Source organism: Dipodomys spectabilis, unplaced genomic scaffold (assembly GCF_019054845.1).
Source record: "Dipodomys spectabilis isolate Male_0828 unplaced genomic scaffold, ASM1905484v1 ptg000270l, whole genome shotgun sequence".
NCBI classification, from domain to species: Eukaryota; Metazoa; Chordata; class Mammalia; order Rodentia; family Heteromyidae; genus Dipodomys; species Dipodomys spectabilis.
In genome coordinates, this window is record NW_024870947.1 from 1017503 (window position 1) to 1039493 (window position 21991).

The 21991-nt window shown below is 33.2% G+C and overlaps 1 non-coding gene across 1 annotated transcript; it reads left to right on the top strand.

Annotated features, from left to right (window-relative positions):
• The first annotated feature begins 203 nt into the window (after positions 1-203).
• LOC122126004 lies at positions 204-310 on the top strand. Its single transcript, XR_006150835.1, has one exon. It is a non-coding gene; the product is annotated as a U6 spliceosomal RNA (small nuclear RNA).
• The last annotated feature ends 21681 nt before the right edge of the window (positions 311-21991 follow it).

Consider the following 21991-nt stretch of genomic DNA (forward strand, 5'->3'; position numbering starts at 1 on the left):
TTGAATTCCTCCTCCTACACATCACATGAACAACAAATATCTGAAATTATTTTGTTTTTGGCATGTCAATCTTGACTTTATTGTTAAATGTGTGCTTATGTAAGAAATACATGGTTGCAAAATTTCATAATTCTTTTGAACTTACTTGTTGAATTGTCTCGTTTAAGAAAATCAATTACACTTTATATATAAGAAAATGTTCTGTGCTCAATTTGGCTGCACATATACTAAAATTGGAACATATAGAGAAGATTAGCATGGTCCCTGCACAAGGATGAATAGTTCTATATGTTTACACCAACAGATGCTGGAAGGGATGTGGCCAGAAGGGAAGCCTACTGCATTCTTGGTGGGAGTGTAAACTTGTTCATTCACTTTGGAAAGCGGTTTGGAGGTTCCTCAAAAGACTCCACATAGAGCTCTCCTATTACACAGCAATCCCACTTTTGGGCATTCACCCAAATGATCACAAACAAGTCCATACTAAAACTACCACCACAACAATGTTTATTGTAGCATTATTTGCCATAGCTAAGATAGGGAACCAACCTCGATGCCCCTCAGTAGAAGAATGGATCAAGAAAACGTTCTCTGTGTGTGTGTGTGTGTGTGTGTGTGTGTGTGTGTGTGTGTGTGTGTGTGTGTGAATGTACACTTACACAATCACTTTGGAAAGCAGTCTGGTGAGTCCTCAGAAAGCTAATTATTGACCTTCCTTATGGCCTACTCATACCACTTCTAGGCATCTATCCTGAACAACAGGTACCAATATTCAAGGACACATGCACCTCCATGTTTATCACAGCACTGTTCACAATAGCCAGGATAGGAAAACAACCCATATGTCCCACCAGAGATGAATGGATCCAAAAACTGTTGTAACTATACACAACAGAATATTTTCCAGCCATTAGAAAGGACAAAATAATGGCATTAGCAGGGAAATCAATCAAGCTACAGGAAATCATGTTGAGCGAGGTAAGACAAAAGCAAGAGACAAACCACATGGTCTCCATGGTAAGTGGATGTTAAATCCAAAATGTAAGGTGATACAACAAAATTAACAACACTTAAGAAATCAAGGACTTCCACTCATCTGATTGAATCACTACTAAATAACCCCATTCTGCTGATAATATGTGCACACTGAAGGGAAACCAGGAGGACGACACAGAACTAGAGGGAATCAGGGAAAAACATACAACAGTGGGATCCATCAGCTGCACTGGACATTGACCAAAATGAACTAAGCAACTCAATGTCACTGAAGGGAGGGAGGGAACAAGTGGGAAAGAGGGAACAGCAGACGCTATGCAAAACAAAAGAAATATACATATTTCCAAACAAAAAAAGTATACATATGGAAGAAATAACTCTATTGCAAAGCTCATAGAACTCATAAGTGTTGTAGACCATGATAGACAATTTGCTTCATCAAAGTTAGAATATGTTTGTGACTTTAACTAAGCATCACTATCCCACAATATTGTGAAATTTGGGAAATTATGTAACCACTTAATCATAAGAAAAACATTTGAAAAAATGATGAAGATGGAAAACTAAGTTGCTCTAAAAAACAAAAAACTAAAATGTTCTCTGTGTATATGTGTGTACACACACACACACATATACTATATATATACATATATATGTGTATATATATTAATTCTATGCCTCCATCAGAAAGAATGACATCGCCCAATTTTTAGGAAATGGAAAGACTTGGAAAAAAATTATATTAACTGATGTAAGCCAAGTCCAAAGAAACATAGTTCCCATGGTATCCCTTATTTGCAATAACTAGTATATGTCTGGGATGAGCAGAAAAGTTGAAAAGCTATGTGTATATGACTAGATAACTAGATGTTAAGCTATATCACCCTGAAGATAGAGCCGCAAGTGGTTTTTTCTTTCTTGCTGTTGTTTCTCACATATTTATAATGTACGACGTGATTTTTTTTTGTTTTTTATACATTCCTCCCCAACAATATAACCCCTATTTTCACTTTATTTGATTTGGTGCACCTGCATCTTGTATATACACTTCTCTAATTTGGGGAAGGAAAGGGAAAAAACAACATACTTAAATAGGAATACATTTTGACCCATTGTATAACAATAGATGCACAAGACATTATTTTGAAGAACGAACTTTACAATTTAGGCTGGGGACATTGGGTGGGGCTTGCGGGTGTGAGGAGTGTACTTGTGGAGGTGGAAGGGAAGGAATGGTGGGGGAAAAACAAAGGAGGAGGTAACAATGCTTGATAGGAAATGTACTTATTACTTTGCTCATGTAACTATAACCCCTCTGTACAGTATTTTTACAACAAAAAATGTATAAAAATGTTTTGAGATGGAAGTTTATTTTGCCTATTTTACCCATATAATATCGTTAACAAAGAAATTAATGCAAAACACTGATATGAAGATATTTTGAAAAAGTGAGTGTGTGTGCATTCCTGCGTGTTGGCATGCTCAGAGTTTGAAATTAGGGCTTTGTGGTCTCGCTATGTCTTTCTCTCTAGATTGGTGAGCTACTATATTAGCTACATCTCCATTCCTGGCCCTTTGTTAGTTCTTTAAATTTTTGGAAAAATAATCTCATAAATTTATTTTGCCCTGATTGGCTTCCAAATGATATCCACAGATCTCAGGCTCCTTAGTAGGTATCCCGAGTAGTTCGGATTACAGGTGTGACAAACCAGCACAAGGCTTTCAGAACAATTTTAAAAGTAGAAGAAAATTTACTTCACAGAGGCCTGTTTTTTCATCTCCTAGTTTTAAAGCATTTTGGATTGAATATATGTGATTTTTTTCATTCTTGAATTCTTAAAATACAGTAAGTGGTGATATTTAAAAGATTTAGTACTTTTTAAAAATGATAATGGAACTATGGGACAGAAGAAATTTGCCTCTTTTTGGACCATAATTTATAAGCTCAGCTCTGTGCATGATAATCCAATGTCACCAACACAGTCTGTGTTGAAGAAAAATGTAACAGAAAACAATCACCATGGGCAATAATTGCTATGCTATTATTTCTTGGACAATATGAATATTGAATTGAGATTATCAGAGAATGGAGAGAATTTATCTACTTGTTGTGTATTGCTGAAAGACTTTTGGAGAATTTGACTCATTTCCTTCCTCACTGTGTGTCTTGGGCCATGCACTTACTGCCTTTAATTACAATTTTTCCCAGCACTAAAATGGTAATAACATTGGCATTATAGCAAATGTTATCTTAAGAATTAAGGGTCCTTAGAATGCTGAACTCATTCTCATTCTTGTAGAGGTATAATCAGATGAGAGGAACTGTATTTTTTGTTTGCTTACTTCCATTTATTCTTCAGTTTGAAATCTGAACAACTTAAGACTGAAGGAAACCAAAATTAGACACGCAAGCTTTGGAAAGAGCAATAAATGTAAAATAAATAAAATACATATAGCTATGTAAAAGGTCTAACTAAATTGTTATATAGTCTCAAGCATAAACAGCAAATGATTTAAGCAATATCATGTTATTAAAAATTGAAAAATGTTAGAAGTTGCTTAATTTTTTCCTTTTTACTACCTTGAATTAATTATTTTTGTATAGAGAGATTAAAGATGAGATTAACAAGACACTTGATTAAAAATGGACAAAAGTTCAAATAGACATGTTTTCCATAAAGCCCTCTATACCAGTGGGTTTACACAGTTGTGTTTAATACAACTTCTGTGCTGGCTTAATGCTTTGTGAGCAGAAGTCATTAGAGAAATGTAATTCAAAATTACTATGATACTACTTCATAATTATTAGAATTCTTATTAAAAAAAATCAAAGGAACCAGGTGTGGTGGTAAAGGTATGTAATTCCAAGCATTTAGGAGGTTGGATTTCAGTCTTAAGCGAGTCTGGGGTAGTGAAGATAGTAAAAACTTGCCCTTTATTACTTTTTGAATAAAAGTTAATAATGTTGGTGAGAGTTTGAAGAAAAGGAAATTTTCTACACTCTTGATCAATATACAGGTTAATATTCTCCTTGTAGAAAGTAGTATGCAGTTTTCTAAAGAAATCATAGTTGAAATATCATCTGATCCACCAATCATGTGATTATTTCTCTCTGGGTAAATCGTAATTATATCTGTAGTTCATTGTTATTCACATTATTCACAACAACTGCCAAGATATAAATCGAAGTTCAGTGTTCAACTACACTAATAAAGCAACTCTGGTAGATGCAGAAATATCTTTTTGTTTCATCCTTAAATTAACGAGAGACTTCTCCCATTAGCCACAACTTACAATGACCTGAAAGATGTATTCGAAATGAAGAAAAATGTTATGTTCTGATCTTTGGAAACACACACACACACACACACACACACACACACACACACACACACAAAATCCGCAAACATTAAGACAGAATTTTTTTTTAAGTAAAGCAAAGTGGAACTTCTGGGGCATTTATGCATAAGATACTAGATATACATTATGAGCAGGTATAGAGTTGTAATGTACAACATGAAGATACAGGAGACAACATTGGCCTTAGTCCAAGTGCAATGTTTTCTTTTTTACCATCCAACTGTGTTTACTTGTAGAATTAGAGGTACATTCTACTACAACAAATGAGAGAAATTAGGCAATGTATATTACTTTGAGTCTGTCTTTCTTCACTTAATGTAAGTTTGTTCCAAGTCTTTCCATTTCCTTATGAATGTCGTAATGTCATTCTTTCTGAATCAATAGAATCGCATCATACTGAAGAGTTTCTACATGGCAATGGAAAAAGTTAGCAGGATATATAGAAAAAGAGCAGAATGGAAGATTTTTACTAGCTAAGCATTAGACAAGAGTTTTCATAACAAACCCATATTTAGAGATCAAAAAGTTAAACCCAACAAAAATAAACCCTCAAATAAACAAGAACCCAATTAATATATGGGATAGAGTCTTAAAGATAACTTCTTAGAAGAAGAAGTAAGAATGACAAATTGACGCATCATTCTCCATAAAAGAAATGCAAATCCAAGCAACACTGAGATTCATCTCACCGCTCTTACAAGGTCATTATGAACAAACAAACAATCACAGATACTGATAAGGATGTGCCCCAAAGGAAACTCTATTACACTGTTGGGGGGAATGTAATCTTGTTCAATCACTTTGGAAAACACTATGGAAATTGCTCACAGAACTGAATAGAGAGCTACCTACCTATGATACAGCAATTTCACTTATGGTCATTTATCTAATAGAGCAGAAACAAGGCCACACTGAAGCTACCAGCATAATCATGTTGATTATTGCATTATTTTCTCTAGCCAACATATGGAATCAGCCCAGAGGCCTCTCATTGTAAAAAGAGATCAAAGATTATATATATATATATATATATATATATATATATGTATATATATATGTATATATAATATATATACATACATATATAATATCTAATTTTATTGGTCCCAATTTGCAAGTATATATGTATGTATATAAATGTATGTATACAAACATATATACATACATATATATATTCAAACATATAAATACATACATAATGGAATTCTGTTCATCCATCAGAAAGAATAATATTGCACCATTCTAAAGGAAAAATGAAACACTTAGAAATAATATTAAGTGAAAAAAAGCAGACCCAGAGAAACTTAGTTTGCATGACTTTCCTCACTTGTGGTAGATAGGAGTGTCCATAAATTTAAAAGTAAACACACTGGATGGTGTGCAAGGAGGTACAAAGGAATTATCTGAAATGTCAGAATCCATGAAAATACTATAATTCTCTTAAAAGGCTAAGTCAATGCCCAACAAAATTAATACCAGTAAATATGTAGTGCAAGAGAGTATAGTGGGGGGCAATCTGAGAGGAGTAGGAAATTGAAGGGGAAAAGGATAGAATACAGGCAAGAATCCATTGTATACTTCCAAGAATTGAAATATACAAAGCAAGGGGTAGTGTGAAATGGGGTTGAAGGTATTGAAGTGGTAACACAATTCCAGGTACATTGTACACATAAACTGCTTTGTTAAGTGGCAAGAAATTCCATAACATATTATTGAGATACATAAGTATTGGGTTTTATTGGTAGGGGTGGATGAGAGTGCTGAAAGGGGTGACATTGATCAAGATGCACTGTATCCATACACTGTTTCAGTGAATGGCAACTCCTTTGTACAATTAAAGATAATAAACATATTTTAAAAATTAATTATGATAGTTGAATAGAGTTGAAGCTCAATTCAATTCCCATTTAAAAATATTTTTAACCAGGAGACTTGGAGAATAAAATTCAAATAATAAAACCTTATGAATCTTTTTTACCAGAATTTGTGAAATTTAAATCAAAACTTTGCTTTTTTTCAGCCATTGGGCTGTTAATATATTTCAAAGTAAGTGGCTTAAAAACATCAGGCGTATATTATCCATACTCTAGAAGCTTAAACATTGATTTTAAAAGTGGTTATTCAAAGCAATTCTTTGTCTTATGGGGGTCTACTTTCTGATTCATTATAATCTATTTCCTGGATATTCACATGGCAGAGTAATTATATTGGACTTCTTTCGACAGGATCATTATTGCAGGGTCATCTCTGAAAGGTTTATTCTAATATCATCAGACAGGAGAATAGAATTTTAACATGTGTATCTGGAAGGAGTTACATCGTCCAAAACACTTTGCTACTTTGGCTTTAACTCAGTGTGGTGTAAATTTGGATATTATTTCATAGAACATAATAACTTAAGGACAAGGTTATATCATGTAAATTATGTGCATGATTCTTCTTACAATGGGAATAATTATAGTGATGGCAAAGTGAAGTATGATTGTTTACTGGCTCTTGAATCACATCATAGGTAACCATGTTAACGTTGTGCAGCCTTTCTAAGGCCCTTCTGATGTATTTGAACAATCTCCATTGACTTAATTGCTTTCAGAAATATTTGTTTGTGCCAACAAATACAGATCTCCTTTCATTTTAATTACTGTTCACTATTAGGACTCCCACAAACACCAAAATCAGAGTATGCTAATTTCTCTGATAAAATACATCATAAAATTGTAACAATTAATATAACATAAAGACTAATACTAATAGCATTATATTTACTAGTATTCACATTATATAATATATTGACATCCCTTGGTTACCTCAATTTTTAGAATATTTATAACTAAATGTAAATTGTTTGCAAATAATTATTTTATGATGTATGGAAAATGAGAAAAAGATTTGCATAAATATTTACTACAGATGCAAACAGATTCACCTGGTTATTTCTGAACCTTCATTTGTTGGTTTCATTCATGCATAGGGAACATGCAGAGAAATGAAAATTGCAATCTTGCATTTACTAAAGGGATAATTACAAGTTTATGTTGGGCTAAATAGCATATTTTATAAATTAAATTGTTTTTTCCCTTCCTTCCTTCCTCCCTTCCTTCGTTTCTTCGTTCCTTCATTCCTTAAATCCTTCCTTTTTTCCTTCTATCCTTCTTTTCTTCTTTCCTTTCTCCCTTTTCCCCTCCATCCCTACCCCTCTCTCTCTTTCTCTCTTCTTTCCTTTTTTTCCTTCTCTCTTTCATTCTTTTTCTTCCTTTCTTCCTTTCTTTCTTTTACTCAGACTATTTCTTATGGCTATAGAAAAAATTCCAACTGTTATACTCCAAGGTGTTATGTGTAATTATAAATATACTATATTAATATTAATTTTAATAACCTTTGTTATATCTTAAGACAAACTGTAATAAAAACAACTTCACAAAATTTCAGGATATGTAACAAATATTACTTTCCATGATATTGTTTATTTCTTCAAACTAAAATGAGAATTTATAAATAATATTGTGTGTGTGTTGTCCTAGTGATTTGAACTCCAGAATTATCCCTTGATTTTTATCCCAGCAAGGACATTGCTCTAAAATTTGAGCCACAACTCCACTTCTGGATTTGTGTGTGTGTGCGTGTGTTGTGATATGTGTGTGATTAATTGAGGTGCGACTCACAAATCTTGGCAAGTCTGGCTTTTTAAATTTATTTTTATTTTTTTTTATTGTGAAAATACCGTACAGAGGGGTTATAATTACATGGGCAAGGTAATGAGTACATTTCTTATCAAGCATTGTTGCCTCCTCATTTGTTTCCTCTTCCCGACCCTTCCCATCTACCCCCCCTTGGCCCCTCACCTGGTCAAAGTTGTAAAGTTAGTTTTTCATCATTACGACTTTTACACCTCATAGTTGCAATGGGTCCACCTCTATCCTTATTTAAACCATGTTTTTTTCCCTTCCCCTCCACAAATTATACCAACATCAAATACAATGAAAGCAGTGGGGGAAGGGACATGTCTAAGACAAGCAGCACAGGTCAGATAAATTGATGTTAGGTGAAATGGACCCCAAAATAAGTATTCAAATGATTTTTTTCCTGTAATTGTTACCAACATATTTATAAGATGATTTCTTTGTTGTCAATGCTGGCTTTGAACCTTAGCTTCCTGAGTAGTGAGGATTACAAGCTTGAGATACCCATATTCAGCACTGATATAATATATGTAAGAATAAAATAAATTTCTTATTTGAATTCCATTTAGATATTTATTTAGTTATTGAATCTGAATCTGCAGTGTGAAAAAAAGTTTCCATTTTTATCAAAAAATATACACCCAATGGTTTAAATTACAGAAACTTTGTACAAATTGAAATACTCTAATATTCAAAAGCAATGAAGGGATCGTTAATCAAATTTCTAATTTAAGCTAAAACAATAGGCTCTGCAGGGTGAATAAAGTAATTTTTCATTAAATTAAATATTATCTACTGTGGTCACATGATTTTATCTTCTTTTAAACCTAAACCTTTTTGAAATAAAATATGGATTCATATATTTTTTGAGTATATAAAAATCTTAATTACTGGTCATTTATTTCTGAGGTTTGAGTACGGAGACATTTCAGAAAAACACTCAATTTCATGTATTTTATGTCAACAGTGATTTTTAGAAATTGAATCAATCTCCATATGAGATAAAACAAGATATTCCATGACTTATGCAATTATTCCTATAGACTTGAATATAACATTTTTGAATGGTATGAAATTCATATTATTCCTACTCTATAGAATAATTAAGAAATAAATGATTGTCATAGTATTTATTTTTCCTTCAACTAGAGAGAACCTAACTATAGATGACAAAACTTGAATAGAAATGTCATAAAATTATGAAAAATTAAAGTCATTATGAGTTAGATGAAATAGTCATTTTTGAAGGTCACAAAATGAAATCTCTGAAGCTTCCTTATCTGTTAAATTAAATGTATTTGCACTCAAAATATTTCTCCAGCAATGGTATAACCAAACCACCTCCATGCCAAATAGCCTCTCTGATTAATTCAACTAAATATTTAGGAACAGAAGTTATCACAATGTATAGAAATATCTACCCACCACTCTAGAAATTAAATCTGAAATCATAAAGGATTGAGATTAATAATTAGCTTTCACTAAGTTGCCATAAAGAGGTGGATCCTTTCATGTGGGCATAGTTGTAGAGATTTGGTCACTGGGAACTTGTGATCAAAGGTGTTAAGATCAAAGTCCTTTCCTCCTCTTCCTTCCTTTTCTTCTCTGTCTCCTCCTTCTTCTTTTCCTTCTCCCTCTCTCTCTTTCCTCCTTCTCCTTCTCCCTCTCCCACTCCTATTCCTCTTCTTCTTTACTTCCTGGCTTCCATTAATACACATATTCCAACACATACTCCTGACATGGGGTACTGTGCCACCTCCAACCCAAGTCAATGAGGGTAAGAAACATAATCTGAAATGTGTAAAATCAGAAGTCAAGTTTAATCTTTCCCCCTTTTAAGTTAATTTTATAAAGTATTTTTTCATATTGATAGGAGACTGTCACAGCATGCTCTCATTTATTAAAGGGGATAAGATATACTGGAAAAAAATCTAACCAACATCATCCTAATGAAATGATTGATTAAATTAATATTATATTAGGACAAATCTATTTTAAAATATAAGATATAGTTCAATACGTGTCAAAAAATCACCTCTATGATTTCGTATAAAAGGCAGCAGAATACAATCTGTTCCTCAAGGAAATTGACCTATAATTGGCGGTACTGTCAATTTCATAAGTGTTGTAAGAAGACTATAGAACAAATTTCAACTCAAACTGCATGATATAACATTTACTTTGTCCCGTGTATAATTTCTTTGTCTGGTTCCCAAAATGACTTGTATTTTATCATATTTTTAATTAAATTTAAGTAGTTTTGTAGGACTTGCTGTTTGACAAAGCAGTATATTAACAGTGTATAGTGAGTTTTTTTTTTTCTTTTTCCTCTCCTGAGGTTTGAACTCTGAGTCTGTGGGCTGTCCCTGAGCTCCTTTGGATGAATAATAGAAATTTATCACTTGAGTTACAGCAGCACTTTCTGATTTTTCTGAGATTTATTTGGAGATAAGAATATCATAGACTTTCTTGCCTGAGCTGGCTTCAAACCTCAATTTTCTGCCTCCTGATTATCTAGGATTACAGCCGTGAGCCGCTAGTGCCTGGCTTAATAAAATGCACCTTTTTTTGCCTAGTCCTGGGGCTTGAATTCATACCTTGGCAATGTCCTTGAGCTTCTTTTTCTCATGCTAGTACTCTATGACTTGTGTCATAGTGCCAATTCCTGCTTTTTTCTTTATGTAGTACTGAGAAATCAAACCCAGGGCTTCACACATGCAAGGCAAGCATCTACCACTTAGCCACATTCCATGGGCAATACAATGCACCTTGATGATCATTATCCCTCATCCTTCTCAATCCTATCTCACAGCTCAATTTACATGAATTTGTAGAATATTTACTGGCTCTTAATATCATGTATAACCACTCAGAGGATATATCACAGATCATATTTTCTTGATAGTCTTATTCATCAACGTACTAACATTGTGCATTATGGAATTCTGTGATTTTAAATTCTAAATTATCACTCAGATTCACCCACTACTATTCTAAAAATTTTCCTAAGATTAATGCAAATGCAATCTGTAATTCTTTGATAAAATACAATGATTCTTAGAATGTTAAAGTTTTGGAGTAAGAACTTCACCTTCAGTTCAGGAACATTTTATCATTACTACCCTCTCAAAATACTCAAATATTTATTAATAGTCATTTCCTGTCATCATTTCAACCTACTCTCCTCTACAGATTCTACCTCTACAGATGTGTCAATTTAAAAACATCATATAATTAGAAAATGTAGTCTATTTTATCCACTTCTCCCATGTAATATCACTGTTTCCAAAGCAAGTCCATGTAAATTTTTCTCATGGATAGAGCATATAGTTTGTATGCATGTGTATATTGAAATAACATCCTAAATGGGCATTTCAATGTTTTATTACATATTATTATAAAGGGTTTTGCTATGTATATACTTGTACATGTGTCTCATTGGACATATGTTGAAATATATTTTGTATATAAAATTGTAATTCAAAATGCTGGATCATAGAGGCAATTCTATGTGTAATATCTTAAAGATTTCCAGTATGTTTAAGAAACGGATTATATCATTTTAACTTCCAGGCACCCATGTATAAGGATTGCAATTTCTACATAATGGTTGTTCAGGGCTATCTTATTGTTTCTATTTCCACTAATCTCTATATGTATGCAATGTCTAGGTATGTTATGATCTTTCCATATGTTCCTTGATTGTTGTTATATTACTATAGAGATATGTATTTGGATTTTATTCAGGATGGTTAAAGTATTTCATTGGCATTAATATGCTCAATATATTTCTGATTCAAGTCTCTTTCAATAAATGTATACGTGAACACACTATATGTACATATGCATATTTTCATACTTATATGTGTATATATTCAAATACCTATATATGTATACATATATAAGAATATACAGATGTGTACATACATGTATATATACATATACGTATATTATTATTTTTATTTGTCTATAAGTTATCGTTTTACTTTATTAGCCTAACATGCCCTTTATTGATTTTACTTTATTTTATTTTATGTTTAAGATGTTGTAAAGAGGAGCCAGGTGATGGTGGCTCACGCCTGTAATCATAGGCACTCAGGAGGCTGAGCTCTGAGGATTATGGTTCAAAGCCAGCCTGTGCAGGAAAAGTCCATGAGACTCTTATCTCCAATAAACCACCAGAATGCCGGAGGTGGTACTATGGCTCAAGTGGTAGAGCTCTAGCCTTGAAGTTGAAGAGCTGAGGGACAGCACCCAGGCCCAGGGTTCAAGGCCCAGAACCACCACCAGAACCAGCAACAAGAAAAAGAATACTGACTCAAAAAGCAATAGTATTAAGCAGTCTGGAAGATAGGATCAAGTCTAACATTTTAGAATTATCTTAGATACCAGCAAACTTCGAGTACAATGAGCCATGAGCGCTCAGAATGTTGACTGAATTTCTTAGTTTCTTTACACAATCATTATAAGTATGCATTTCCTCATCTATCTTTCTTTCATTACACCACAGAATGTGTATTTATCCTTTATGTCATACTTGAATACCAAAGCCTTTGGAAGATAGTTATTAATTGGTGTATAATAATTATATGAAGATATCTTATTGAAACATCTTACACTCTCATATATGGATGAAGGGCTTGATAACCGTTTCTGGCTTTCTCAATTCCCATTGCCCTTTATATTTCAACTGTATTCTGTGAATTTCTTTGTGCTATCTTCACACATTGTCAAAATGTATTTAAGTGCTATTTACTCACCGTCATTGAAATTTATACAATGATTAATATAAAAGCAAAAATCTAAATAAATGGAGACATAATTTTTGTGGATTGGAGGATACAATTGAGAAAAGATATGAATTGTCTCTTCCCCTTTTTTTGGTCATTCATGGCGCTTGAAATCTGTTCCTGGCGCTGTCCTTCTGCTCTTCAATTGAAAGTGAATGCTCTACTCATTGAGCAACTGTGCCACTTCTGGTTTTCTGGTGGTTAATTGGAAATAAGAGTCTTACGGACATTCCCATTCCAGCTAGATTTCAACCACAATCCTCAGAACTCAGCCTCCTATGTAGCAAGGATTACAAGCATGAGGCAACAGCGCTCAGCTTCACAGTTTTATTTATGTTTATGACAATTTCTAAAAACACCTGACTAGACTCTTTGAGTCATTGACAAAGAAAAATAAACTGCAATATATTTCTGTCCAATATTAAAGCTATTAGTGTAAAATTGTTATATTTGTATAGGAAAGATTGTACATCTCAATGGGTCTGTAGTGCACCAGATTAGATCCACATAAATATTATCAAGGAATATTTATAAGGGGAAAACCAAACATTTGTGGAATGACGTTCTGTTTAATAAGAGGTGTTAGGTTAGGCAGTATGTAGGAAAATTAAAAAGTGAACATTGACTTAAACATAACACTTTATTCCAATGTTAACTTCAAGCAGGATTAAAATGTGGTATATAAAACAAAAAGAGAGATGGAAATGTAAACCAAAGGCAGATGCTTTGACAATTTTGAGATGAAGCAGTCTTAAATTTGTCATTAAAATTTTTGTAAAGGAAAACGAAAAAGTTGAACTCAATAAAAGTGTAAAACAATTTCGTCTATGAAAACTCATATACAAGTGGTGAATAGAAGTTGGGAGCAGGTGGCTCATGTATCTCATCCTAGCTACTTGGGAGGCTGTGATTTGAGTATTGCTGTTTGAAGGCACCCCACAAAATAAACTTCCTGATAATCTTATCTCTGATTATTTAGCAAAAAAGCCAGAAGTGAGGCATGACTGAAATGGTAAATTGTTAAAAAAAATTGCAACAAATCTTAGGGACCCTGATTTCAAGCCCCAGGACCAAACAAGTTTGAATCAACTTGATATAATGTAACTGTTATAAATTTTTAACAGTTAAATCAATGAATATTATACATTCCCACAGAAATATAATTGGAAACAAAAAGCATAATTGTTGTCTTAAAATAAGTAATGGAACCATGAATTTCTTTCACTTTACAATTCATGTTTTATGTAACTTTAATTAGCAGACTTCCAGGACTAAAAGTAAGTATATTAATTGTATACCACAAGAAGCAAAGTTATTATAGTTAAGAATAGATATTTCATCCTAGCCAGAAGATGTTTTTGAGCATTCTCACTAAAAAGAAATGTTACATACAGAAATTAATGGATATGATGTAGCTATATCATTACACAACATATAAATGAATGGGATTATCAACCAATATTTCATAGCTATGTAAAAACTAATTGTGTAGCTAGGAGCCACTGGTTCATGCTTATAACCCTAGCTCTAAGAAGGCTGAGAACTGAGACTCATGGTTCAAAGCCAGCCTAGGCAGGAAAGTCCATGAGACTGTTATTTCCAATGACCCACCAGAAAACTGGCAGTGGCTCAAGTGGTAGAGCACTAGTCTTGAGCTGAAGAGCTGAGAGACAGTGTCCAGGCCCAGATTTCAAGCTCCACGACCAACAAAAAATAAAAAATAAACAGTTACAAATAAACAAATATTTTGACATAAATGTTAAAAAATATATTCTGACAATTTTTAAATCCTTACTAGGTATGCTAGTTTATATAAATATAGAGAATTGATTTCTGGATTAGTTGTCATTGAATCAATTTTGTAAATCACACATTTGTCACTCAATTCATATTTGTATATTTCTATACTTATATAACTTAAGTATAATTAATTGATACGTGAAAGGCAATACTGTTTTAGAAATCTCCCTTGGCTTTCTATAATTAACCCTCCTACCCTAACATCAATATGCCCTCCAACATAGTCAGACGTTTCATTTCATTGGAGCAGAAAAGTATAAAACATAATCATTGTTGGAACAAGTAACATTTAACATGTATTTCACTAAGTTTAAGAACCAAAAAATTCAAATCATCTTAACAATGCCAGTAATAGTAAAATGTCTTCTGAGCTTTTCAGTCTTTAAGGAGATGAAAATCTTTAATTATACATCTATTTTTTTCTACCTAACATCCTATATCTCAGGAAGATATTTTTAGGTAACCCTCTGTTCCTGATTAGAAGACTGGAACAAAGGCAATAATGAAAATAATCAAGGAAAATACTTGAAAACTCTAAAAAACCAATCACAGACACTCCTGTTTTCATCCATTTCAATGAGAATGTACGTTAAAGTATCCTGTTAATTAGCAGTGAAGAAGGGAACAGAATACTTTGTTCGAAGACAGCTTGACTTTTAACAATTCAATACAAGCACAATGGATTTATCTTTTTTTTTCTATACAGTTGCCAAAATAAAAGAGAACAACACCTAAAGGCAGGGAAACACCTAAGACAAAGCAGTAAACTTTTGTCTATAAAATAATTTTGAGGGTTTGTCTCTTTCAAAGTCAGTATTTGCTTTGGTGTGAACAATAAAAACATAAAAATCCTCTATTAATGTTTATCATATTTTGACTAGGACTTCTCGTGTTGGAGAAGAGTAAAGGCAAGAAAAATTTCAAGATTTTTGGACTATTCCCCATTATCATTCTTATTTATCAGCTATAGCTATGGAAGTAGCCTTGATTACTCTTAATATCATTCTTCTTTACATTTAGAAGCATTGTTTGTTTCTGGGTTATAAGCTGCAAACACTTGAGTATTAATAAAGGGTCATTTCCTAAGAGTGGAAAGATGCTTTGTAAACAAACCTAAAATATCAAAGGCTTAGAATAGTGGAAACTATTTTCTAGCTATATCACAATCTGTATATGTAGACTTTGTTTCCCATTGTTCCAGAGGAACCATTTTTGTTATCTTCTTTTTCACCATCTAGTGATCATATACCATCCTATACCATCCTGGGATGGCTGTACATTTACTGGATTCTCTAATTGCTGTTGGAAAGTTAGGAAGGATAGAAAATTGAGTTTTTGTATCTGTTTTACCTTATTTTTTATTACTTTAGAAACTGTAACTCAAAATGTCACAAATTATTTTATAATATTAGGAGACATATTTCATTTCCATACTCTTAGGCTTCTACATAATTTTGGTATTTAGTGATCCCCAAATGTGAAAATAAAGATAGGAAACCTCTTATTTAAATAATAATTAGAATTTCAAGACTTCTTTATGTAAGGCCTGTAAGTAGTATACACATCATACATGTGTACAAAGCCAGTGGCAACATTTTCTTATTCTCAAAAACTAGGAAATGTGGTGTCCCTATAGTTGCATCAGGAAAAGGCTGTAGTTGAATTAGTTTACTAATCTAAATCTGCTTCAAAACATTTCTACACTTTTGGTGGCTTGAATAACCCGTATTTATCATTTTGCAGTTCTAAAGGACAGAAATTTGAAAGAAGTCATACTAGATTAAAATCGAGCTACCTACAGAGCTAAAATATTTTTCAAATGATTCTAATGGAAAAATTAATTACTTGTTGTTCTGCTTTCCAGAAATTCAGTATCTGGGTTGTTTTATTTTTCTTTATTTTCTATTGTAGCATCTTTACATGTCTCTGATGGTTCTAACCTCATCACGTCCTTTCGAACTATACCTGGGTCTTTAAAGTACCCATTTGAATATATTTAACCCATCTGATAATTCTTCATATTTGTGTTCCTTAGATTATGAAGGGTGATTATTTTACAAACTTATATACATATAATGCAAATGTACATTTGAGGGATTAGTTATTTGGGGAAGACAGATATTATGGAAAGGTATTTTACTATGTAAAGTCAGTGTGTAGCATACTTTTTACTATAAACTGTTATCCTTTCATTCATTTTGAACTACATATTTCTTCAATGAAATATAACTAAAAAAATTAGTCCCTGAAAGCAATTAATACTGATTAAAACATTGTCATGTACTAGAAATACTAAATGCCAGAGAGCAGCTCCTGAAGTGGTTGTGGCACTATCACTTTTTGTATATTCTACTTACAATCTTCTCTTTTCAACAGCATTTGATTATTATTTTGGAATTATGGTTAATATTTATTTGACTGCTATTTTTAAAGAATGCATTACCCAATACTGGTTCAATTTTTCTAACTTTTTTGGGTCTATTCTATTTCTGAAAGAAACACAGCCATTTGAATTACATTAACTACTTATTGAAGTTGAATCAGCGTGGAGAGGAAAAGAAGAAAAAATATGTCTCTGTGGGTATGTCAAGGTAAAAGTATATCTACAAGCTATTTATCTTACAATCATCTATTTTTCATTATGTTTAGATTCTGATAAAATTTAGTCTTTCAACTCACACAATGTTAATGCAGCCTTATTTCATGCCACCCAAAAGCAAATAACAAATTACTATTTATTTTAAAATTATTTTTAACTTTTAAATTATAATTTATTTTAAAAACTACATTTATAAAAAGTTAGCCAAGGCAAATGGTTCACTAGCTATTTAGAGTCATGTTCAGAGTATATGGTGAAATCCAGAAAGGGAAAAAAACATCATGTTTTTATTCTTCCTTGAGCCACTCTGATTTACTTCATGTTTTTCTGAAAGAATAAAATTCTGGCTTTGAAGCCTTTTGCTTCATATCCACAATGTGTCATTCTTCCTTTATTAATAGGAGAATTTGGAGAAAAGATGAGAATCCACACTAGAAAAAGGAGAAGAGGAAAAGAGAAGGAGAAATTTAGATATTTTTTCTTCCTCATCTCAATCACAAGGTCTGTATAATCATGGTGGATATTAGCTACAGTGCTCTAAAGTGTTTAATCACATCTATAGAAATAAATAATTCCACAAGTGATCACATGGAGAATGTTTATAAATAAAAAAATTGGAATATCTTCCAATAGGAAATGTTATCAATTTGTTTAATTCTTGTTTAGGATTTGTTAAATTCTGGTGTGGTATAGTAAACTATCATAAAGGTATAAAAGAATGGTAAGAAATTAGCATCTTAATATCATTTTCTAATATTAGCTTAGTTCTGCCTGTGTTATATGTAGGAAGCTGTATGTGAGTTTTGACTCAATTTCACAGGCTATCCTCTTCCAACATATAAGTTGAAAGAAGACTCCCTCTGGAAATATGCTATTATTATAGCTAAGGGGAAAAAAGACACAGATAATGAAATAAAAATCTTTCCCTAGAAATAGCCTTTCACATGGATCACAATGGAATTCTATGCCTCCATCAGAAAGAATGACATTGCCCCATTTGTTAGGAAATGGAAAGACTTGGAAAAAATTATATTAAGCGAAGTAAGCCAGGCCCAAAGAAACATAGGCCCCATGGTTTCCCTTATTTGCAATATCTAGTATTATGTATGAGTCAAGCGGAAAAGGTCAGATAATGTGATGTTAGGAAAATAAACCCTTAGATATGTATTTTAATGTTTTTTTCTTTCATGCATGTGTTTCTAACACATTTATAAGATTATTTCTTTGTTGCTTTGTATGTCCTTCCCCCACAGTATAACCCCTTCTTTCACTATATTTGATGTCATTATAACTTGTGGAGGAGATGGGGAAAAACAAGTCGTTTAAGGATACAGGTGGACCTGTTGCAACAATGAGAAGTACAAGTTGTCATGTCCAAAACGAGCTTTACAACATCGGTGGGGAGGGGGGGGGAGAAAGATTGGGACTGGGGGGGAAGGGGGAGGCTGTGAAGGGTAAACAAAGGAGGAGGCTGTAATACTTGGTAAGAAATATACGCATTATCCTGCCCATGTAATTGTAACCCCTCTGTACATTATGTTCACAAATAAAATAAAATATTAAAAAAAATAAAAGAAATAGCCTTTCACCACTTCTGGTTCACTTTTGTAAGCTGAAGTAAGTCACATGACCCACCTTGACACTGTAGAGTAGAAGTAAATCTCACATACAGGAAGCTGATTCAGGACATAGAGTAATATGCCAAGATATGCCACACTTGAAATAAAGAGAAAAAAAGAGAACCATAATACAATCAATCATATTTGCCATCACATGTCTCTACAGGAAGGATGCTATTGAATTCCTTATTTTCTAAACTACTGAGATCTTCAAATCATGTCTTTTATGTTTGGATATTACAGAAATTAGAGAACATTTTGATACTGAGACAGCATAAAATCTCAAAGAAAGTTGGAGTAATCATTTCAATACTACCATTTGTTCTCCAAGAAAACAAACCATTTTATAGACAATAATTTATAATTTCTTACCTAGTATCTTATTTTTCCAAGAATGGATTTTGTTAATATATGTGACTATCCACCAGAATAAATGTCTTCATTGTTCTGCATCTTGTGCAAACAGCAAGTCAATTAGATGTAAGTGGGAGTTCATCAGTAGCACTTTTTAAAAATGCAAAAAATGTGGACAGGGAGCCAATATATCTATTTTTTTTCCACCATCACCTACTACATCCTCCTTCTTCCTTCCTAGGAAACACACCCAATCAATAAAAAGGCGTAGATATTTGGTTCTTGACCTGGAAAGTGGAAACAGAATGTTATGGATGTCGGGGATGACAGTTAATAGTGTTTTACCTAATAATGTCACATACAACAGCCCTAAGAGTACTGTAGGTCTTAACACTAATTCCTTAGTGATGTGATAGGAATGTCAACCTCACTGGACTTAGTATTGTTTTCCACTTCCTTTCCTACCACCTGGCCTAAATTGTAATACATATTAACAGAATGAAAAAGTAATACCATCTTAAGAAATTCCCATTGCAACAAGACATTATGTCGAAAAAAGAACTTTACAACATTGGCGGTGGGGGGGGATCGGTGGGCAGGGGTGGTAAGGGGAAACAAAATAGGAGGCAAAAATGGGTGATAAGAAATGTACTCATTACCTTGCTCATGTAATTATAACCCCTCTGTACTGTATTTTCACACAAAATATTATTATAAAAAACTTATATAAAAAAGAAAGTCATTTAGGGCTCTGGGAATGTGGTTTCATGGAACAGTTATTGCTTAGCATGCATGAAACACTGGGTTCAATTACTCAGTACCACATAAACAGAAAAAGAAACACTGGAAGTGGTGTTTTTCCTCAAGTGGTAGATTGCTAGCCTTCATCCAAAAAAAAAAAAAAAAGAAGAAGAAGCTCAGGAAGAGTTCTCTGGCCCTGAGTTCAAGCCCCAAGACTGGCAAAAGAGTCATTTACCTACGAAATGCAAAATAAAGAACCCATACTTGGAATATATAATTGCTCCTTCCAACTGATACCTATCAATAGATCTTAATTCACGTACTTTACCTATATTAGAATACTGTGTTGAACAAAAAAAAAAAAGTTTTGTTAATAAGTCATGGCAATTAATACCAGGATTGTGCTTAGATATCAGTGAAGATTAATCCTGGAAATTCAAAGATTCCAGGCTCTTGAGTGGCCACTGCTAATCACAATCAGAAGGGTAGTATAAGTGAGATTTGGAAATCTTTTTGGTAAGTTATGGCACCAAAAAGGCAGAGGTTAATTAATAGTTTTGACAGAGGAATAACTCCAGATGGAAGGAATAAATGATAATAATAACTAAGTTATAACATAAACTGTTCCAGAGAACCATTTTTGGTTATTGAAGTACAAGTTATCAACTAGGCTTATTCCTCATTGCCTTTAGCATTCTAATAACTTAGGCTAGTTCATAATCTCTGTGTGATAAGTTGTATAACCTTCTATACTGTTCTTTCAAACCTGATCTCCTTTGCTTTCTACAAATCTGTCTTTCTCTATTTCTCTATGAACAATTTCTGATACTAAGTCCACATACACAGACAACAGAGGATGCTAATGTAAGAGTCCCATAGCTCATGAGTCATTAATGTAAGAACATGGAAAAGCAGAACATCTTTATTGCTACCTCCATTTTATTGAAAAGCTACAATGTCACACCATTTGATTCAAATTTCCATTCTTTGTCAACATAGTGTCATTAAGTGCACATAAATGCAAATATGAGCAAGGTGATTGTGGCTCACACTTGTACTACTAGCTACCCAGGAGGTTGAAACCAGAAGATTGTGGTTCAAAGCCAGCCTGGTCAGGAAAATCCATGAGAATCTTATCTTCAATTACCACCAGAAATCTGGAAGTGGTGCTGTAGCTAAAGTGGTAGAGCACTCAACTTGAGCTGAAGAGCTGAGGGTCAGCGCCCAGGATCAGATTTCAACCCCCACGACCAACAGAAAAAGTTCCTCAAAAGGAATTACGAATTCAATAGTAATCTTCCAAAGCAGAGAACATAATTCCAAAATAATTCAGTGCACCTACTTTTGCTGAGTTAAGTTATGGTTTCTTTGCTGAACATATTCTCTTCTTTTAAAAAATGGTCGAATACTAGCTTTAAAATTAACTTCATCTAACATGTCTTGGTTCAAAAGAGAAGTCCATACAGTTGATGTCACTTGCCAAACTCTTATCTGTAATTAAACACCAAAAAAGCCAGAAGTGGAGGTTTGGCTCAAGCAGTAGAGTACTAGCTATGGTGGCAAGAGGGCAGGAAAAACAACGGTTCAGGGACAGGGTCCAGGCTCTGAGTTCAAGCCCCAGAACCAGCACAAACTAAACAAACAAACAAGCAAAAAAACCCCCACATATTTCTTTGGGATCATCCTCAAAGCACTGGTTTGAAAAGAGGCTCCTTTTGCTGATCATACTCACTGGATCCTGCTTTTTGGAATCATTATTACTATGGTGAACTCAGGACCAGATTAAAGGAATGGATAACTGACTCCTGCAACAAGACAATCATGTCAGGAGCGAAATATCTAGGCATAAGGTACCTTTAAAACTATATGTCATTGTTTCTTTGCAGTAGAACACTTTTAAAACAACGTTATTTCCTTTTCATCTATGTTGGCCTTCAAATGGCATATTGTTTCCTTTTGTAATACTCTCAATTAGAAATTGACAGACAAGTTTTTTTTTTTTTTTCAATGTGAGTTTTTTTTTTTTAATTTTATTTTATTTTATTTGAGAAC